The sequence below is a fragment of the Nyctibius grandis genome, chromosome 2 (genome assembly GCF_013368605.1).
Source record: "Nyctibius grandis isolate bNycGra1 chromosome 2, bNycGra1.pri, whole genome shotgun sequence".
NCBI lineage: Eukaryota > Metazoa > Chordata > Aves > Nyctibiiformes > Nyctibiidae > Nyctibius > Nyctibius grandis.
In genome coordinates this window covers 76,894,335-76,917,516 of record NC_090659.1, presented here as the reverse complement: position 1 = coordinate 76,917,516, position 23,182 = coordinate 76,894,335, and positions in this window count along the sequence as shown.

Here is a 23,182-nt window from a genome sequence, read left to right as displayed (position 1 = left end):
TAGGAATCAGCTTGCATTCAAAAGCAGGATAGCCAGTACTAAGCTTAATACTACCCTCATTCCCCATCCCCAGACCCAGCTGCTGCACTTTGTGCCTGTACTGGCCTCACAGGTGGTCTGGTTTGCGAATCTGTGGGAAGAGCAGCTCAGCGAGTGGGGTGTGTTCACTCGTGGCCGTACGAGCTGAAGGGAAGAAGCTGGGCTGGAAATGAGCAGTAGGGAGAGACTGGGAGACAATAATGTTTGTGAAGGAAACACTTTGTAGTTACACCTTCATTTTTGCAGAGCTACAGCTCTTTATTCCTTTGGAAAAGTGAGTGCAAATTGGGTGCCAAATGGAAACCTGAACTGGTAGTCTTTGGTGCTCATCTTGCAATTCCTTTGGATAATTTTAAGTGAGCAAGTATGAGAGTAAGGTAATGGGTAATCAGGGTCCTCATGTAGGTAGGTACGTATCTTCCACTTTAGAAGTGAAGAGAACATATTGTCTGATGTGGTTGCTTTGAAGGTGTTTTATTTTTCTTTTTAGCTGGTTCTCTGAAAAACGGGAGTAGTGCCAAGCCTTCTCAAATGGAGAATGAAGACACACAGTTCTTATTTTGGGATACTTTTCCTTGGTGGAAGGGACAGAAAAAAAGGATTTCAGAGAAGTGCAAAAAAGAATGAGCAGATGAAAAAACATTAATTTCTGGTTAAATCTTTCAGTCAATATTTTTTTTATAAAATGGAATCATTATTTAAATTTCCAGGTGTAATATTGCAATGCAAGCTTTCTGCTGTCTACTTGAGAAGTAAATTAATTTATGGGTTTATTTTTGGCAGTTTAACATTGGAGATAGTTAATTTTAATTTTTAAATAACATTTTGGTATTCTTAAATCAAGGATTTATTTTCTACTCACCACCCTAAAGCTACTCCCCACCTTCCATAAAAAAAATTCTCAAAAAAAAAGAAAAATACAGTTCAAATTTTTTAATGTCATTTTCAAAAGAGCTTTACTGGGTTAATACTAGTTCCCTTCTCTGTTCTTCTTTTCCTCCTTTGAGTTTTCAGTGTCCACTTTTTTTTCTGTTTTTTTTTTTGTAATTATTTTTCTAAGAGACACATCTAAACTTTTTGTTATCTTCATCTCTCCACGTTACCATTGAAGCAACGTTACTAGTGGTTGTTGAATTTGATCTTCATGATTCCCTTTACTGTGATTCCGGATATATGGCATGAGAACTTTTTAATATTACTTGTTTACTACATTCCTTTCTAATTATACTAGTCCCCAAAACATGAGTAACACTAGCAAGTCGGGTAAATCAAATCAGCATCAGTGAGTCTGGGTGATGATTATTTCTCTTAACACTTCCCAACAGACAAATGCTTTTGAGAAGAATGGCAGCCTAGGTTGTTCGTGTCTTCAAAGGAACTGTGTTGGTAAACCTGGGCAACACGTAACAAAGGCTTTATTTCAAAAAGACAGCAGCAGGAAGTGGAGAATCAGGATCCCACCTCCAGGCAAAAGAATGCCTCTTGGCCCAGGAATTAAAGGTGCTGTTGGTAGGATGGGTCTCAATTCCTGAATTCAGTTACTGAAATGGTCCTTCTCTGTGTTTGGGACCCAGGCCAGACCCCAGCCTGATACACCCTGTTCTGTTGCTCTGGAGTTTCTGACCAAGTTTGGCATCGTCTCTGCCAGCAATTAACAAGAGCTTTGGCCTAAAGCTTTAATATGATTACCATAAGCATCTACTACAGTAAATATGTCATTAACATGACTGTCTCATTTTCAATCTAGGTCCTATATATTTTATTTCACATCTTAAAATAATAATTTCATGTCGACTACTGCAACTTTCAACCAGTGATCTCAAAGCAATTGGCAGACTTCAAAAAATGTGTGCCAGTTCCTGCGGTCCTTTGACTGCATCCCTTCAGTGAAATCTCGTAATGAATTCAGTTGGGTTTTCCTTGAGAAAGGAATGAGTAGGAGGTGGGTCTGTCAGAATTGGGATTGTTGCAGCCAAAGCTAAAAGTGAGTCACCTTTGAGGAAAGGGCAAGGGCTGCATGCACAGCAGCAGGGACGAGAGAGGAGAGAAGAAGATTACAAACATCTCTCAGGTATGGCACAACAACTGAGGGCTCAGCGTGGAGAAGAGGATGCCTGTCTTAAGCAGAGGGGGACTTCTGTCTATCTACAGAGATGCCACCTGGGATTCCCCCTGGCCAAAAGCGGTCAACAATTTGGATTGGTGACTGCCTGGAAATCTGTCCTCACAAAGGGCTGTCCTTTCCTGACCACATAGTGTGCGAAATGACTGTTCTTCTCGTGGTACAAATGTGTTCCTATGGTATGTTAGACTTAGTACAAATTCTCTAAATCCCAAGTAGATGGGAACTGAGGCAATTATATGAAGTTCCACATGTTGTAAAAATAGTACTGCTTAAAAGCATCTAGTATTATTAGACTGGATTTCCCAGAAGAAGAAATACTGCTCTGCATGTAAGATCACTTTATGTTTTCTGCCTCTTAAATCCATCTTCTTATTACAAATTTTCTGATTTTTTTTTTAACCTTTGTTTGTACAATGGAGCTGAACAGTCTGTTGTGGATACTTCTGTTAACGTTAGTACACATATTTCCTGGTCAAGGCAGTCAGTACCTATCCAATTGCATATCTTTAACCAGCTCACTAAAAATGGAGCTTTAAAAGGATGTAAAAAAGGATATTTCTGTGTGTAGGGGGATGTGAGTGAGAAAGTAGCTCTTTCCCCAAGCTCTGGTAATTTGCATGCAGTAACATCATAAACCTGTCTCAGTGTGAGAGGCTCCATGAACATAGCATGAATCTGTCAAATCCCAGTCTCTCTGGTGTACTTGGCACCAGTTCAAAATCTTCTAGAGACTGAAAAAAGAATCCTAAACCCAATGTCTCCCAGATATATAAATTAGACACCACAGAGTGCAGTGATAAGCATTTCATGAGGATTTTAGTGGAGATTCGCTTTCTTCTTTGGCTGTGTTTCACTTCCTACAGGTTTTTACCCTATTATAAACCCGTCTGCTTTATCTACAATGGACTTTGCATCAGCATTGTCACCTGCAGACTGGTGACTCCTCATAGGACTGCCTCCACTGGAAATAAACAATAAATTGCAATAAAACTTTTATCTATACACTTGGTCAAATACAATTTTCTGTGACTTTGAAAATCTACATCTGTTCTGTATACAATTTGTATTGCCATTTGTTACACAGATGTGTAACAAGACAAATACCTGTCCAGGCTTACATGTGATTCAGAAATGCATATGTTAATCATGCTGGTGGAAGGAGGTGAAGGAAAAGACAATAAATCAGCCTGCAAATGGTTTCACTTGGAAAGGTCTAACAGAACAGGGTTATTTTTATCCTAGGATGCTTTTAATTTGAGTCAAAAATGCTTTACCACATGTTCTGCCAGCAGTTCAAAAGGATTGGTAACAAACATTTAATCTTTTTTATTCTGGGATTGGCACTAAGCCCTCATCAAAAAGCGTATGCAGTCAAACAGCTTATCTCCGCTGAGCTGTTTCCCTTAATGTGTTCCTAATTATAATCCTATATATTGCTCACTGTGGCCGATTGAACAATATGGCAGTAATTTCTTTACAGGCCTCGCTGTTCTTTGAACTGAGAGTACAGAGGGCTAGAACGGAACCAGATCAATGGGATTTGAGTGCAGGGGAATCCAGCCAGATGCAATCTCTGGAGAATTCATTTCCAGCTGTTCTCCAGAAAGGGACTGGAGCAGACAGCTGGTAAGTGTGCAGCCCCTTTCATACAGCCCCACAGATCTGTGCTGCAAGGTGTAGTCCTTCTTATCTTTATTGCATTCTGTACCTCTGGGGAAAGACTCACCCAAATTCCACACGAAGGGTGTTTTATAACAACCAGAATTGGAGTAATAGCCTGCCCACCCTCTCCTCTTAAGATTTCATTAGACTACTAAAAAGTATCTGAAGGAATATTTGAATCAAACTTGGGCAAATGTTTCCATAAGCTGAAAGCTGTAATATAAAGCTGAGAGGAAGTAGAAGTACTTGTGCTACGGTTTTAGCTATGTTTGTGGAGGGTTTGGGAATAAACAAAGTCTGAAAAGCTAAGCCTTTTATTCTTAAAGTGCCTGTAGCCTTAAGAATCGCAACCCTCTCTGCGTCCTTTTCCCTACATGAATGCTTCGTTCACGAAGAACATGTATAGCTGTAACATGACAAGTACCAAGTAAATGAAAATGGTTATAACTGAAGATATGTTTATGCCAAAACAATTGTTTATGTTTGCCAGCTTCCACTTAACTCTGATGCAGTGATAGATAACAAGGAGAAAAAAGCAGCCGACTAAAGGTTTGGTACTCCTGCACTTTCGGTAAAGTTTTTCCTTGCAGGTCATATACATTCATTCCTGATCAGTGTATTCACTTCCTTTAATGTGATGTTTTCCCATTACCCACATAGCCCTCACATACAGAGGGCTCAAGCAAAACAGAGTATAGTGATAATCTTTAAAACAAAGCAGATCAGAGAGGCAAACTCTTCAGATTATCCCTGCATAATTTGCAAATGGGGTAGTCTGGGGCTATGTATCAGCTTTAAAGGAAAAAGGGAGCATCATACAAAGTTCTTCTACTGACTCTCCAATTCCTCTGGAAGGGGTTTGAGCAGGTACCTCCTGCCACAATAGCCCCAAGCCTGAAAATTGGGAAGTGGTATGTTTCATATGTGTATGTGGCTGGTGTTAGAGGGACTGAAAGGCAAATGAACTCATTTTTACCACCCCCACAAGATCCAAATACAAAGATTAATTTTTTTAACCTCTCTTGCATGTTGGCAGGTTTATTTACTGAAGCTGTGTAGGGGCATGTGGAAGTACTATTAGAGATGCAGCTGCCAGAGCTGCTGGCACTCCAGCTGTACGTTGTGAAACAGGGATATACACCCACTGGCATCAACAGCCTCAACGAGGAGTAGGCACTGGGCAGCACCGAGGAGAATGGAGGTTGATACGGGTCTCTGCAGAAAGTCCTTCTGATCCATAGCCCACTGAAGTCACTATGAAGACATCTCATGATCACGACAGGCTTCAGAACTCCTCCTGCCTAACATCTTCACATCCACTGACACACAGTGAATTGTTCGGAGACTGTTCCAAACTTCTGCATTGAAGGTTTCATAAAATCGATTTATTCTGTACCTGGGTCTAACTGCCTTTGCCAAACAATGCTGAGAGCTTCACAGTACCCCACTCACACTGTTTTAAAGGCCTGGTGTCTGTTAAGTCAAGGTGCATAATAATATCACTTGAAAAACTGTTACTTACACCACTGCACATACTAATAATTAATCAAATAATTAAATTTACTGAGGATGTTTGATTGGTCTGTGAGGCAGTCTAGTCTCATTGATGCTCCCCAAGGAATAAAGACCATTGCTTTCAGAAGGTGACATAGTTTTGTTTTTTCTTTTCATGTCTTGTGCCTCTAATCTCTCAACTTTTCGGATCATTACCTACCAGATACCTCAGTTTTCCCCCTTCAGACAAGTGGAAAACACATCACTGTTTGCCCATGGTTCATATTTGTCTAGGGTGCCAACTTCCTAAGACTGCAGGACATCTCACAGGTTGCTCCTTCTGTTCATGCTCATTTTTCCCCCCAACCACAGCACTATTGTCACAAAGTGTGTTCAGATACCTAGTCATATTTTATGATACAGGATATGTATCTTTTGCCATAATTGCCTTTTATGTACTGTCAAGTCACCAGTGCTCTTGCTTAAATTTCAAATAGAGACAGGATACTTTCAAATAAAAAGATTAGTAAATAATTCCTTGCTGAATGTTGATCCCATCACTTTTGTTGAGTCCTCTAGAAAGTGTGCCCATGACTGCCATATTGTTCTGCAAATCAGCCATTTTGTAACCTGTCCTGGTTTTGTGGGGAGGAAGTTTATAGAATCACTTTTCTGTTACATTTTGTTTCAGTTTGTGGCCAGCCATGGTGATCAAGGCCATTAGCAATTAAATCCAGGGCAGCTGACCCAGGCTGGCCCACAGGTGTATTCTATAACATTAACAGCAGGTTCACTATAAAAGGGAAAGCTTGCTGGGGAAGGGTGGGGCTTTTTCCCCTTCCCCTTCCCTTTCAACCTATGAGTCTCCCTCCTTTTCCCAATTCCCTTTCTCAGTTGGGTAAGGGACATTGGGTGATAGAACAACTGGTTATTGTTTAGCCCTGGATGCAGGTTAAATGAAGTCATAACTGAAAGAGTATTTCCTGTGGGCTGGGTATTTCTGGGGCGCTTTTTAGCCTTGAGAACAACTTTATGGGCAGTTTTAGTTACTAATACCTTCACATAAACATAAGCATGAAACTTTTTATACCATTGACCAAGGCTAAAGCCCCCTCTGTTTGAACAGATGAATAATTGTTAGTTAGACTCTGTGATGAATAAAACACTGGTTGCCAGTTTCAGCCATGCTGTTATATGAAGACCAAGCCAATAAACTGCTTGCAGGATCTTCTAAAAATTTAGTGTTGCTCCTTATGTTATTATATTTCAGGACTGGGGTCTCTTTGCCTCAGTTTCCCATGTCTGTTGAATAACTTTGCATTATAGCATTCCCAAGTAGTCAGTTTAGGCTGTTAGACTAAGCATGTTTACATAAATAGTAATTTCAAAGAATTTTGTACCAGTTTAACATCTATTAAGGCATGCCTGCTATTAATGGCCTCAACTTTGATGTGACCTACCTGAACACCTTCTTATGTTACTCTCTCACGCATATATATTATTGTCTTCACATAGACATTACATTTCTACTTGTTTATATTTATTTAGCTGCTCCATCTTTTTCCAAAGTTTCTGGTTATGCTGTACAACTTTTTTTTCCCATAGTTAAACATCTTCTTTATACATTTTCTATCCTCAATACCAACAAAAAATGTTACATTTTGCAGTCAATCCCCTCAGGGCCTGGAAACAACCCAAACGGTAGCCTGCAGAAACAATATTTCTCCAAGGGACTGTTGAGTGTGAACAAATACCTTCCGTTTTTCTTAGGGCACCCTGCTGAAAGCTATTTGGCATTATCCATGTTCCCCAATATGTCTCCTCTCACAGGTAGAGGAAAATTGTCCCATTTTATCTAATTCTTCAGATCTAAAGGTAGGCAGAGATTTGCCTCTTTTTTAGTCTAAAGGGCCAGCAAATGTATACGCTCTAGTGGTTCTTTTTTGTTGCATGACTCCCAGAGCAAAAACCAACATAGTCTGTTGTACTCTGTGTACGAGTTGCTGATTTTTTGGCTCTTTTAGCTCTATTCACAGTTCTGCTGGGACTTTTCCTATTCCTACTCCCCTTTCTTACAGTGATTTGAAACCTCTCACTGAAGTGTCAGACAATGTCCACCTTCAGTAAATTTCATTCTCAACTTAGAGCTTTTGCTTCCTGTCAAACTCCACCTGTTTTGTTAATAATGATTTCTAGATTCCTCATACGGATTTATGGAACTTTCTTTTATTTTCCCCCCTTTCTTCCAGGTTCTTATGACCCGTTTTCTATCAGGGAGTTGCCTGTTAATATTGCAAGCTTTTTAGCCTCAGATCAGTCACAAATTGCTATGTTCGTTTTGCCCTCCTCCTGTATCATCTCTTAGATAAGATTCATGCTTCTGTGAATCTTAGATTTCTTATTACCTTTTCACAGCTAGCCTCGCTGACTGAAAACTATTAAAACCACCAAGTGTTTCAGAACCAGCTGTTGTAAAAATAGGCTGTTTTCTGAATTTCGTTGTCTTGACTGTCACTCGTATCTCAGAGACACAGGATGAATGGTCTGTTTCAGACCATTGATCCAGCTACATCCCAATTTTCCTGAGAGCTACAGCTTTGACATGGGTTCTGACTGCTGCACTATTCCAACATTCACATGATACATTTTGTTAATTTCTTACTGCTTTAACATATGATAACCATATGATAATCTGTGACCAGATTTACAAAGGATGTAGCATTTAACTCAAGCCCCAGTCTAACACAAAAATTTCCATTTGCAGCTTATGTGACTTTTAGTTTAATAATTTTACATGTGGGCAGTTAAGTCATGTTCAGGTACAAACCTTTTTGTTATGTGTTACCATTAAAAAAATGTACAACATGTGAGCAACAAGTGGATTGAATGGACAGTTCAGGGCATCAGTTCTTCCATCCCTAGTAGAGAGTGACTAATTTTCCATTAAAGACTTACTAAATTTTAAAAAGCATAATGAGCATGGCCAGCAACGATGAGAACTCACAACTTCCCTTATAGAGGACTGTTCTAATCAGAGAACAACACAATAACAAGATGTCTCTCTATTTTCTGTTTGACCTAGAAACATCGAATTCTTCTTTGAACAATGACATAACTTTGTGAGGAAGAATGTATTGTGGCCTTATCCTGGCTTACCATAGCCCTTGCTGCAGTGGCTAAGACTGTCTTCTGGGAAATAAAAAGCAGGAAGTTTTGAATCCCCTCAGGTAAAATTTGGTTCTTGTTTTCTCATTTCCCAGATAAATGTTTTAACTGTTGGTTAAAGCACTGCCTCCTCCTTCTGCTGTTTTCATATTTGGTAGGTGATTTCATGGCATACTGCAGACTTTGTCTTTCTCCTCCCACATTTCCTAATGAGGTGGCTTGAAAGCAAAAAGACCATTCATTTAGATTAGATTCAGTTCTGGGTTAGGCTGGATTCATCCCACTGAACCTAAGAATTTGACTGTGGAGGCTAGTTTGCCCTAAACTCCACCTACATTCAATAAATTTCCCATAGAGAGAGAGTAGGATGATGAGGCTCCTATTTTAGGTATGTCTCAGCTAAGTGGTTGAAGGTAGGTGGGTAAATCGAGGCTTGAGGGGTGTCCTCTTAGACCTTTAAGGCTCTAGTTCAATACTGAACTTAAACATTTGCTTAAATATTCCCCAAATGTAGGGATTGATTATGCACCAGCTAAGCCAAAAGAAAAACTCCACTTCAGGTACTGGAAAAGAAGATGAGGTCACTGTTCAGTCTTAGCCTTCTTGACTCCAAAAGGTCAGAATTTCAACCTCCATCACACTCGTAACAGGGAGCTTGCAGCAAGACAAACTATGTGCTTTATTTCCCCATGCCTCCAAGCTAGAAACTTGAGGAGCCTCTCCCCTCTCCAGGGCTCTAGCTACTCTTTTCCAGGCATGCTCCTTGTTTCCTAGGGTCCCTTTCACTGACTTCCCCTGTGCTAAAAATGTGGCTTGTCTCCTCCTTGTCTTTCCTCACTCTGCTGTGAGCCTCCTTACATCCTGTATTAGCATCTCTGTAAAGAGCTTATCCAGGCCCTTTTTCCAAGCCAGCTTAGATACTTTTGTTTGTAAAGAGAGACAAAAATATTTCCCTAAGGATGGAAATATTTAAGTGAATGTCTACTTTGGCTGTGTGATCGCTATTTGGATTATGGTAGAAATCAAGCAAAGTTAGGTACCTGTCCAATAGACAACCATTGAGCCTGAAATCATTTTGCATATGAGAACAATTACATTTTAATCTATATTGTATCCAGAGATGGTCCACTGAAGTTGTCATGTTCATCTTGATGAAAATGTAACTAAATAAGATCAAAATGAAATAACTGAGGCAGAGGGTTTTATAACTGGCGCCAAAAAAAATCCATGGGACTAGATTTTTTCCACCTAGATTATTTCAGTCTAAACAGACTGAAAAGTTTTCCCCCTAGTAAGAGAACAGCCATTAAATAAGCGATTTTAATAGCTCAGTCACCCCCAATTTATTTGGTGTCCCTTTGAGATTATCGAGTGAAAGAAAAATAGTACCTATAGAAAGTAATGAATATAGAACATACTTTCACACTTTCCAGACTTTCTCTCCATGCTGCTCAGCCTCATTTCCTTATTTTTAATGATAAATAAATTAACATTAATTTTCAGTGTTCACAGAACGTCGTATACATCAGCTAAAAAGAAAAAGAAAAATGGTTAGCAAATTCTTTTTAATGGAATGCAACATGTGCTGCCCCTTCTGTGAACTCACCACTCATTCAGGAAATTGATTTGTCAAGATGTAAAATAAAAATGCATCATTTCATCACATTTTTAGAAAATATGGGTCCAATCTTATAAGATGCAGAGAAGGCTCAGCTCCCTTAAAGCTTTTCAATGGAAGCACTTAGCACCTCACAGTAACAGGCTGATTTTACATGTCGTTTTAATGATCCCTTTAATAGTTCATTCTGGAACTAGCAACGCTGAGCATTGCAGTGCCTAATGCCCTTGTTGGGCCTGGCTCCGAGCCAGCTTTATGCTTTGCAGCTTATTTGTACCCAACAATCTCACCTTAAAAAATATTTGTTTTCCCCAGGATGCAGGTGTTGATATAGCTGCATTGTAGGTAGGATTCCTGGATCAGATTGTAAATCAGGGCATGGTGCTGACTGGGGAAAAGAGTCCAGGCCTCGGGGCAGATCTGAATGGTTTCTCCCCTCCTCCTCTGCAGTGATCCTAGGCAGCCCAAGAGTGGTCCAAGAAAAGCAGCTTGTACAGGCACTATAACGTCTGGAAAACCGTGCTAATATTGATTTTCGTACAAGAGGGGTAGATATATCAGGCATGACTTTCAACACCTTACACAAGCTTTATACCAGTGCAACTGGACTTCGTTGAAACTTTGTTGGCATAAAACTGATACTACATAACAGACAATATGGCTCATTGCTACCACTACACTTTTTTTGCAATATGAGAAACAACAATTATCTTTGCCGCATTTTAGAATATGATCAGTCATGACAGAATCATTTATGGACCCCTGATCTACCTGGTACTGTAACTTCCAAGGACACAGGGTGTACCATCCCATTATTATTCTCCAATATTAATAATCAATCATCTCTGAAAATGTATCATAGAGAGCTATTCTCTTGTTATCTGATCATATCTTTGATATGTATTTTATGATATGTATTTTATATTTTGCACCTTCAACTTCGACCTTCCTCCCTGTTGTGTCTCTCCAATGACTTCCATCAATCCCTTCTGCTAAATGTAAAGCTTTTGAGTTCATAATTTTCTTCTGCAGTACTAAGACAAAAGTCTTCCTCTTTTTTAAATCTTCATCACCTTCATCCTCATCTGTTTGTACATCTTTCTCATGTGACACCTGGACACCTGCCAGATGCTGGACTCCTACCCACTACTTCATTTATTCATTCATCAATTCATTATTTTTCTGGAATTAATTCAAGTTAGCAAATGTCTGCAAGCCAGCAATCACACACACTATCATCTTCAGCAAAGTGTGAAAAAAACCCAAATACACTGAATGTGGCATTGGAAGAATCCCTCGGAGTTTCAGAACAAAACCTGATCCCTTTCTCTGGTCATTGTTCAAGTAGGATGACAGATGTCATCTTGGAATGATGAGGAAGATAACAGATATTTTGGTGTGCCTTACAAATCCTGAAGTTGGTAACTGGCAGCTGCTGTTCTCTCTAGCTGCAGATCTCAACCAGCTACCTGCAGTCCTCTGGGTTCCTGGTATACACACACACTTGCCACAAGGTCCAGAAAACTTCACTTCCAGAAACCCTAAGATACTGAGAATGATTTTTTGAGATTGCTTACTCAATGTTTTCCATCAAAACTGTGTTTATCTGAAAACTAACCTCTTCTAGGTATAAAAGGTATCTAGGAACTGCTAAGGCTAGCCCTCAGGAATCCTGGACCCTGGAGGTACAAGAGAAAGTCTGGAGAAAGGAAGACTTCCCCCTGGTTGAGGAGGACTGGGACAGAGATCATTTAGGCAAACTGGACACCCACAAATCTATGGGCCCCTATGTGGTGCACCCACAACTGCTGAGGGAGCTGGCAGATGTTATTGGTGGACAACAAGTTCAGCATGAGCCAACAATATACCCTTGTGGCCAAGAAGGCCAGTGGTGTCCTGGGGTGCATTAGGAAGAGTGTGGCCAGCAGGTCAAGGGAGGTTATCCTGCCCTCTACACTGCCCTAGTGAGGCCACACCTGGAGTACTGTGTCCAGTTCTGGGCTTCCCAGTTCAAGAAAGACAAGGAGCTACTGGAGAGAGTCCAGCAGAGGGCTACAAAGATGATTAGAGGATTGGAGCATCTCTCTTATGAGGAGAGGATGAGGGAGCTGGGTCAGTTTAGCCAGGAGAAGAGTAGACTATGAGGGGATCTTATCAATACTTACAAATACCTTAGGGGTGGGTGTCAAGAGGATGAGGCCAAACTCTTCTCAGTGGTGCCCAGTGACAGGACAAGGGGCAATGGGCACAAACTGAAACATGGGAAGTTCCATCTCAATATGTGGAAAAACTTCTTTACTTTGAGGGTGACAGAGCACAGAACAGGCTACCCAGGGAGGCTGTGGAGTGTCCTTCTCTGGAGATACTCAAAACCCGCCTGAACACAACCCTGTGCAACGTGCTCTAGGTGAACCTGCTTTGGCAGGGAGTTGGACTAGATGATCTCCAGAGGTCCCTTCCAACCCTTACCCTTCTCTGTTTCTGTGATTCTGTGATAAGCAAGCAAAAATAGTATGACTGTTAGGTGGATTAAGAAGCATGAATGTTGTTATTTTTATGTAGGATGTGATCTATTTCATGTGTGATTCAGTACAATGAGGAAGGGAAAATTAAGTGAATAACTCCAGGAAAATCCTGTGATCTTCATTCTGATTTAACACAAGCTGATTTAACTCTTGTCCATTCAAGGGAAATTATCTGAGTCGGGTCTGAGTAAAACCTGAGTAAGGTCCTCAGGACTTGGTTTGCAGTAACTCAGAATTTCCTTTCTATTATTAGCCCAATGATTTTGGGAAAAGTAGCAAGCAGAGACAGGGTGTGTTCTGTGGGATAGTCATATAATTTTCAGATCAAAGATTGTTAGAAATTTTTTAAAGATGGGTTTTCCAAGCCTGTGTAGTGCATGTTAGATTCAGAGTTTCAGAGATATTTTTGTAAGTTGCCAGTTACCCAGATGAACGTGTAAGACAAGCCAAACTGATCCTTGAAAATATGAAATTGCTTTTTTTTCTCTATTCATAGTTCTCTGCAACAGATAATCTGTCCAGTAAAATGATATAGAGAAGTTGGATTGGATGTTTGGATTGGCTGGATGATCGTACTCAAAGAGTTACGGTCAACGGCTTGATGTCCAAGTAGACACCAGTGACGAGTGGAGTTCCTCAGGAGTCAGTATTGGGACGGGTCCTGTTTAACATCTTTGTCGGTGACATGGACAGTGGGATTGAGTGTGCCCTCAGAAAGTTTGCCGATGACGCCAAGCTGTGTGGTGCGGTCGACACGCTGAAGGGAAGGGATGCCATCCAGAGAGACCTTGACAGGCTTGAGAGCTGGGCCTGTGCGAACTGCATGATGTTCAACAAGGCCAAGTGCAAGCTCCTGCATGTGGGCTGAGGCAATCCCAAGTACAAATACAGGCTGGGTGGAGAATGGATGGAGAGTAACCCTGAGGAGAAGGGCTTGGGGGTGATGGTTGACAAGAAGCTCAACATGAGCTGGCAACATGCGCTTGCAGCCCAGAAAGCCAATTGTATCCTGGGCTGCATCAAAAGCAACGTGGCCAGCAGGTTGAGGGAGGTGATTCTGCCCCTCTACTCCACTCTCGTGAGACACCACCTGGAGTACTGCATCCAGCTCTGGAGCCCCCAATATAAGAAGGACATGGAGATGTTGGAACGAGTCCAGAGGAGGGCCACAAAGATGATCAGAGGGCTGGAGCACCTCTCCTGTGAAGAGAGGGTGAGAGAGCTGGGGTTGTTCAGCCTGGAGAAGAGAAGGCTCCAGGGAGACCTTCTAGCAGCCTTCCAGTACTTAAAGGGGGCCTACAGGAAAGCAGGAGAGGGACTTTTTACAAGGGCAAGTAGTGACAGGACGAGGGGGAGTGTTTTTAAACTGAAAAAGGGTAGATTTAGGAAGAAATTCTTTACTGTGAGGATAGTAAGACACTGGAAGAGGTTGCCCAGAGAAGTTGTGTCTGCCCCCTCCCTGTCAGTGTTTAAGGCCTGTCACGGTTTAAAGCTGGGCCAGTTATTAAACCTGTGGCAGATGCCCTCTGTTATCCCCCCCGCCTCCCCCCAGAGGGAAAGGGAAAAGGGAGAGAGGCTTCCGGGTTGGAAAGTTAAAACAGTTTTAATAAACTATAATAATGAAAAAAAAAAAAAAAATAATAATAATAGAAATAATCAAATATATACAAATATATATACAAAACCAAGATTGAGCTCCCCTGAAGTCAGCCACGTCACCACCGGCACTGCAGGGCAGGCTCCGGGAAGGCCCAGGCTGGGCCTAGCAACGGTCGAGAGCTGGATTCAGGGATGCACGGATCGGGATCGGGGGCAGCAGGAAAACAGACGGAGTCCTCCTTGGACACCGGCCATAGCAGAAAAAAAGGGCGCGACCCTCGTGATCCCCCCCCTTTATACCGAGAATGACGTGTATGGGATGGAATACCCTCGTTGGTCAATTTTGGGTCACCTGCCCTGTCTGCTCCCCCCTGCAGCTGCGACCCCTCCCTTCGGCTTTTCACTTGTAAGCAGTGAGGAATTCATCAGTGACCTTGGTTTCTCTAAGAATAAGTACAGCAAGAGCCTTACTGCACAACATCCCTACCGGTGCCTCAGCGATAACTACAAACTTCGGGCGTTATCAGTCTTGGAGGCAGACACTGTCTGCAAACATGCAGTTACTTAGAGGAGACTTAGCTGAAAGCAAAAATCACTGAAAGGAAAATCGGCCTGGTTTAGGCCAAACCAGGACATTCCACCCCTTATTCCATACCATTCACGTCATACTCAGATCACCACTAACTTTTCATTTTAAAATATATACAGATAACATTAGTTTATGATTCATCTCTATACAGAAGAAAAAAGTTCATCAAGTTCATTTAGTTCAGGATTGTGGGTTTCCATCTGGCTAGGAGTCTCCCAGGGTAGGAGAGATGATATGAGCTTTGTCACAGTTCGTGCCCACGGGTTGCAGGTTAAAGATGTCAGTCTCGAGGAGGTTACTGGACGCCACCTGCAGTTAGCTCCGGTCTCATCACCACTGCTTCAACCTGAAAGACACTTATGAACACTGTTAGTATTATGCAGCAATTAACATCATGCAGTTCAGAATTAAGTATTCTCACCCAAGATCAGATCACCTTCAGGGACACATCGGACTCCACCATCCTGCAGCATCACCCACCAAGTACATCCAGGTCCTTGAGCAAAAGCAATCCCATGAATGGGTTTACCTTTGCCCGTAGCAGGAAGAACCCAGACAGTTTTTCCCAACAGATTCCTTTCATGCACCACAGGGACTTTATCCCCTTCTACTGTATGTAAAAGGTCTGACTGAGCAGGGCCAGCTCGGTTGATAGATCCTCTGGTGTTGACTAGCCAGGTAGCTTGTGCCAAATGCTTATCCCAGTTTTTAAAGGTTCCACCCCCCATTGCTTTCAGGGTAGTTTTTAACAGCCCATTATATCGTTCAACTTTCCCAGAGGCTGGTGCATGATAGGGGATGTGATATACCCATTCGATGCCATGCTCTTTGGCCCAGTTATCTATGAGACTGTTTTTGAAATGAGTACCATTGTCCGACTCAATTCTCTCTGGTGTGCCATGTCGCCACAAAATTTGCTTTTCAAGGCCCAGAATAGTGTTCCGGGCAGTGGCATGGGGCACAGAGTATGTTTCCAGCCATCCGGTGGTCGCCTCCACCATGGTAAGCACATAACGTTTACCCTGGCGGGTTTGAGGGAGTGTGATGTAGTCAATTTGCCAGGCCTCCCCATATTTATATTTCAACCACCGTCCCCCATACCACAAAGGTTTTAACCGTTTGGCTTGCTTAATTGCGGCGCATGTTTCACAATCATGGATAACCTGTGCAATAGAGTCCATAGTTAAGTCCACCCCTCGGTCACGAGCCCATCTGTATGTTGCGTCTCTCCCTTGATGACCTGAAGTGTCATGAGCCCACCGAGCTAAAAATAGTTCACCTTTATGTTCCCAGTCCAAATTTATTTGGAACACTTTAGCAGCCTGATCTGCTTGTTGGTTGTTTTGATGTTCCTCAGTTGCCCGACTTTTAGGTACGTGAGCATCTACATGACGTACCTTCACGACTAGTTTCTCTAGCCGAGCAGCAATATCTTGCCACAGTTCAACAGCCCAAATAGGTTTACCTTTACGCTGCCAGTTGCTTTGCTTCCACTGTTTTAACCATCCCCACAAGGCATTTGCCACCATCCATGAGTCAGTATAAACATACAGCCTTGGCCACTTTTCTCGTTCAGCAATGTCTAAAGCCAGCTGGATGGCTTTTACCTCTGCGAATTGACTTGATTCACCTTGTCCTTCTGTGGCTTCTGTGATTCGTCGTATGGGACTCCATACAGCAGCTTTCCACTTCCGATGCTTTCCTACAAGACGGCAGGATCCATCGGTGAACAGGACATACTGCTTCTCATCCTCTGGTAGTTCATTATATGGTGGGGCTTCTTCAGCACGTGTCACCTCCTTTTCTGGTGGCATTCCGAAGTCTTTGCCTTCTGGCCAGTCCATAATCACTTCTAAGATTCCTGGGCGATTAGGGTTTCCTATTCGAGCCCTCTGTGTAATTAATGCAATCCATTTACTCCATGTAGCATCAGTTGCATGATGAGTAGTAGGAACCTTACCCTTGAACATCCAGCCTAGTACTGGTAATCGGGGTGCCAGGAGAAGCTGTGCTTCAGTACCAATTACCTCTGAGGCAGCTCTAACTCCTTCATATGCTGCCAGTATCTCTTTTTCAGTTGGGGTGTAATTGGCCTCAGAGCCCTTGTATCCTCGACTCCAAAATCCTAGGGGTCGACCTCGAGTCTCCCCTGGCACTTTCTGCCAGAGGCTCCAGGTAGGACCATTGTCCCCAGCTGCGGTGTAGAGCACATTTTTAACATCTTGTCCCATACGGACTGGCCCAAGGGCTACTGCATGCACAATTTCTTGTTTAATCTGTTCAAAAGCCTGTTGTTGTTCAGGGCCCCACTGAAAATCATTTTTCTTTCTGGTCACCTGATAAAGAGGGCGTACAATCTGGCTGTAATCTGGAATATGCATTCTCCAGAAACCCACAACGCCTAAGAAGGCTTGTGTTTCCTTTTTGTTAGTTGGTGGGGACATAGCTGTTATTTTGTTGATCACCTCTATCGGGATCTGGCGACACCCATCTTGCCATTTAATCCCTAAAAACTGGATCTCCCGGGCAGGCCCCTTGACCTTGCCTCTTTTTATGGCAAAACCAGCTTGCAGGAGAATTTGGATGATTTTCTCCCCTTTGTCAAAAACTTCTGCTGCTGTATCACCCCACACAATGATGTCATCAATATATTGCAAATGTTCTGGAGCTCCACCCTTTTCTAGTGCAGTCTGGATCAGTCCATGGCAAATAGTAGGACTGTGTTTCCACCCCTGGGGCAGTCGATTCCAGGTGTACTGGATACCTCTCCAGGTAAAAGCAAACTGTGGCCTGCACTTTAGTGCCAAGGGAATAGAGAAAAATGCATTAGCAATGTCTATAGTGGCGTACCACTTGGCTGCCTTTGACTCCAGTTCGTATTGAAGTTCTAGCATGTCTGGCACAGCAGCACTCAGAGGTGGTGTAACTTCATTTAGGCCACGGTAGTCCACAGTTAATCTCCATTCTCCATTAGACTTTTGCACTGGCCATATAGGACTATTAAAGGGTGAGCGAGTCTTGCTAATCACTCCTTGATTTTCTAATTGTCTAATCAGTTTATGAATGGGGATCAGGGAGTCTCGATTGGTGCGATATTGTCGTCGGTGCACCGTGGCAGTAGCAATTGGCACCTGTTGTTCTTCAACCTTCAGCAACCCCACAACAGAAGGATCCTCTGAGAGGCCAGGCAAGGTAGACAGCTGTTTAATGTCCTCAGTCTCTACAGCTGCTACACCAAAGGCCCATCTATATCCTTTTGGGTCCTTAAAATACCCTTTCTTAAGGTAGTCTATGCCAAGGATGCACGGAGCATCTGGACCAGTCACAATGGGGTGCTTTTTCCATTCATTTTCAGTTAGGCTCACTTCGGCCTCCAATACAGATAACTCTTGAGATCCCCCTGTTATTCCCGAGATACTGACAGATTCTGTCCCTTTATGATTCGATGGCATGAGGGTGCACTGTGCACCAGTGTCTACCAGGGCTCGATACTTTTGTGGTTCTAATGTGCCAGGCCATCGAATCCACACAGTCCAATAAACTCGGTTGTCCCTCTCCTCCTCCTGGCTGGAGGCAGGGCCCCTCTAATTAAAGACTGGATTCATGCAGCTCACGGGGACTGGACCTTCATTTCCCCTATTCACTCTTGGAAAAAAAGGATTTGAGGCCCATCTACCCTGACTGGGGTCCTGCTCATTGGTAACTGGAGCAGCCATCCTCCTAGGAAAATTCTCACTGGTATTTCTGTTAGCTTGCAACTCACGTACTCGCGCCTGTAGGGTACTGGTAGGTTGTCCATGCCATCTGTTCATGTCCTCCCCATAATCACGCAGGATAAACCACAGGATACCTCGTGACGTGTCCCGTTTCCTTTGAGCTGGTCCAGTAGGAGGGCGTTTCCTCCTAAAGGCTGCAACACGGGCCTGTGTAGGTAGAGAGTCAAGTTTATTCTCGATCCTGGACAGTTTGTCTGACAGTTGTTTAAATGAGTCCTTGTTTTCCTTAGTCAGTTTTTCCACAGCCGAGACACGGGCCTGCAGTGGGGAAGAAATACTATCTTCATACTGTCGCATATAGTTAGCCATTTCGCCCACGTTAGGTCGTGCCATAGGATCTTCTCCCCAGACTAATATTGACAATGTATGGGTATGTGTTGGTGGAGCACTCTTCACAACCTTCCGGAACATGGATCGGTTGCATTCCACTTCATCAGGATTTACAGGATCTACAATGTCCTGAGGGTGTTTATAAATGATCTCTTGCACAGCCAGTTCTCTAAGGTAGTTAATACCTTTTTCTATAGTGGTCCATTTGCTTAGGTGGCTCATAACATCATCTTTATAGGGATACCTGCTCTTTACAGCTGACAAGAGTCGCCTCCAGAGGCTGATAGTGTTCGACCTTCTTGGAAGCATCTTATCAATACCACCATCTCTGGACAGGGATCCCAACTGTCTGGCTTCTCTACCATCCAATTCTATGCTATCTGCCCCATTATCCCAGCATCGGAGCAACCAGGTAATAATTGGCTCACCGTCATAACGACTAAAATCTTTTCTTATATTTCGCAGTTCTTTCAGGGATAAGGAGTGGTAGGTTATTTCTACTTCCGAGTCCGAGTCCTCCTGTGATTGTTCTGCTTTAGAAGGACCTTTCTTGTCCTTCTTGTGTAATGGGTCTGCTTTAAAAAGACGATCAAGGAAACCCCCCTCTGTGTCAGGCCCTGACTCTGCCTGAGAAGGGCCCTCACCTGGGTCCTGTGCTGGCTCTGCCTTAGAAGGCTCTGAGTCATCATCCTTCACTTTACTAGCTGATTTCTTTCTGTGTTTTCTCCTGGTTACAGGGGCAGCATGATACCTACCGCTGTTGCTGCACTGACATCTAATCACATACCACACCAGAAACACATTCAGGACAAACGAAAATAAAACCATGCCACCTAGACAGCACCATCCTAATTTCGCAAAATCTAGTGGAATCACCTTGGCAGAAAAGGAGAAGGTACTATTTCCCAAAGTAAAATTGGAAGTATAATCATTAACAGAATCAGCTAAAGGACTCCCAGAGTGCGCAGATAAAATCTCTGCTACCGAGGTCAGAGCAGTAACAACCCAGTTTATCACGACATAAATCCATACGAAACGCCATAACAAAACAATGCATGTTGACCAGTACCCAGCAATGATAAACTGCACATAAACACTAACAAACAACGGCAAGTAAGGTATTATTACACTTAACTCTGTAAAAGGCTTAATAAAGAGACGAGATAGCACAGCGATCAAAAATGACATTACCATCTTCGCTATCTGTTTTAATTTCCAACCCCTCGTAAATCTCAAAGGAAGAACTCCGATACTCTCTCAGCTGAGCTCTCCGGGTCTCCTCCCACTGGAGCTGGGATTCGACTTATCAGAGCAACCTGTCGGAGCTTCTTTCGAGCCCCACGTTGGGCGCCAATAAATCTGTCACGGTTTAAAGCTGGGCCAGTTATTAAACCTGTGGCAGATGCCCTCTGTTATCCCCCCCCCCTCCCCCCAGAGGGAAAGGGAAAAGGGAGAGAGGCTTCCGGGTTGGAAAGTTAAAACAGTTTTAATAAACTATAATAATGAAAAAAAAAAAAAAAATAATAATAATAGAAATAATCAAATATATACAAATATATATACAAAACCAAGATTGAGCTCCCCTGAAGTCAGCCACGTCACCACCGGCACTGCAGGGCAGGCTCCGGGAAGGCCCAGGCTGGGCCTAGCAACGGTCGAGAGCTGGATTCAGGGATGCACGGATCGGGATCGGGGGCAGCAGGAAAACAGACGGAGTCCTCCTTGGACACCGGCCATAGCAGAAAAAAAGGGCGCGACCCTCGTGATCCCCCCCTTTATACCGAGAATGACGTGTATGGGATGGAATACCCTCGTTGGTCAATTTTGGGTCACCTGCCCTGTCTGCTCCCCCCTGCAGCTGCGACCCCTCCCTTCGGCTTTTCACTTGTAAGCAGTGAGGAATTCATCAGTGACCTTGGTTTCTCTAAGAATAAGTACAGCAAGAGCCTTACTGCACAACATCCCTACCGGTGCCTCAGCGATAACTACAAACTTCGGGCGTTATCAGTCTTGGAGGCAGACACTGTCTGCAAACATGCAGTTACTTAGAGGAGACTTAGCTGAAAGCAAAAATCACTGAAAGGAAAATCGGCCTGGTTTAGGCCAAACCAGGACAGGCCAGATTGGATGAGGCTTTGAGCAACCTGGTCTAGTGGAAAGGTGTCCCTGCCCGTGGAAGGGGGGTTGGAACTAGATGATCTTTAAGGTCCCTTCCAACCCAAACCATTTTATGATTCTATGATTTTATGATTCTATGATTCTAATGGAAAGGGTCTGGCGCAGGATGCAAAAGTGGAACTACATGAATATTTCAGAGGCATCAACAACTTGTACATACATAACACGTCAACTATTAGTCTATGAGGAATGTGCAGCAAGAGTTGACAGGTAATGTTTTATTTCAAACTAGGTAGTGGTTGGTATAGTGCATTCAGTACATGGGATGATGATGGCTGTGGTGTGACTTACACTGTTAGAACAAGGCTGTGGTGTGGCATTTGTCCAGTGGTTGAAGTGAAAACTGAAAAGCAACAACAGTATCCTGCCAAAATCTGGTATTGTCCTACAGGCTTTTAGTTTTATTTCAAAGGTCATAACTTACCTTATTCAGCCAAATCTGTTTTAAGAAATCCCTGCTCGAGGAAGGAAAAAAAATTCTTGACAGAATAAGTGCTATGCTGATTTTTTATAATTTTAAAAATCCATTTTCTTTGTACAGAAATAGGCCCGTAAAGTTATATCTGTGTGTAAGAAGGTAAAATCCTGTGAAAAATGTGTCACAGTAAATGGATAAATCTTGTAGCTCAGCAATTTGTGTCAGTGTTTTACATAGGAGGAAATCCTCTATGACATGTATCTGATAATGGAATCATTTCATATAAGGGTGCTTACTGTATGAAGGCTTTACTGTTTGCAGTACCATACAATGGAGTACATTAGCAGCACAGCACCAATTTAATACTGGGCATTGAAGGTTGAGCCTTGCTTTTAGTTATTGCATCAGCAGGAGTTAAAGAAGCCTTGTTCTAAAAGTAAAGGCCAGAGAGGCAGGATTGAGAACTAGCAAATACTGAAGAGTGAGGCTTTTTGCATAAGTTGGACCAGATTCCCTTTCCATTGCTGTTTTTAAATACTGACTTGTGCTTCTTATTTAGAAAAACACTCTTCACAAAATGCTAGTTTTGAAAATCAGATCTATTTTTCCATCTGTCTAGGTTCTTGCACTTCATTATCTAAGTGCCTCCATCATCCTAAGTACCTAATACCTCTCATTTTCTTAGTGAGTCATTTAGGGACTGTCTATTTAATATCATTAATTAATTATGAATAAATATTAGAGCTAAAATCTACATTTGCTCTGGAAGATGAAAAGCTTTTTTAATTTCTGAGGTCTAGGTTACTTAACAGTGTATGAAACCACTGAAAAGGTTTTTTTAAAAAAAAATGAGAGTGAAATAAACAGGGGCTTCCCAATGAGATATAATGTTTTGCCTAATAATAAACAGTAACTGTCATTTATTTTTAAACCAACAGGTGCTGCTGTTGGTAGGTGGACTAATTTAGTTCTGAAGTGAGTTTCCTTCCACATTGAACTTTCTAGCTCTGTAAGGGAAACTTTACCTTCAAATGTGAGGAAGAATTCAGTCTTGTTTCCTCCTAGAGAAGGAACTCATGTGATGGAACAACGGGCAGGTTGGACATATTGATGCAAGGTGAAATGTGTTTATTTTTCCATGTGCAGCCAGTTTTGCTAGCCATGCAAAATGGGGCAAAACAACGGTCTCGCTTTCTCACACTGTCATTTTGATGGCTACCATCTAATGCTATGATGAGGGAGATCTTGTCACTGGAATTTCTTTTGTAGGATCACAAGGGCACCTTTTACCTTCCCCAAGACTAGAGTGCTTATGTCTGCACTGCCTTGGGACTCTTCTGATCAGAAGTGTATGCCAATAATTTTAACTTCTGCAATTTTTATTTGTTTACAGTCCATGTTTACATACATTTCTGAGTGTGTCTTCTATAAGACATCCTAGATGGACACTTCTGCCTGTTCTACCTTGTAGGATGACCCAAGCTCAAGGATGTGTCTGCAGTATGCATGGACAGGCCATAAACGTAACCAGGGTTATGCAGCAAACAACTCATTCACCCTGTATCTGGTGATGCCTTATGGGAAAATCAGATGGTCAGGGTCAGGTAAGCAAACCATATAAGTGCCTTACTAGAAGGAGTTCATGTTAAATATTAAAAGGAATG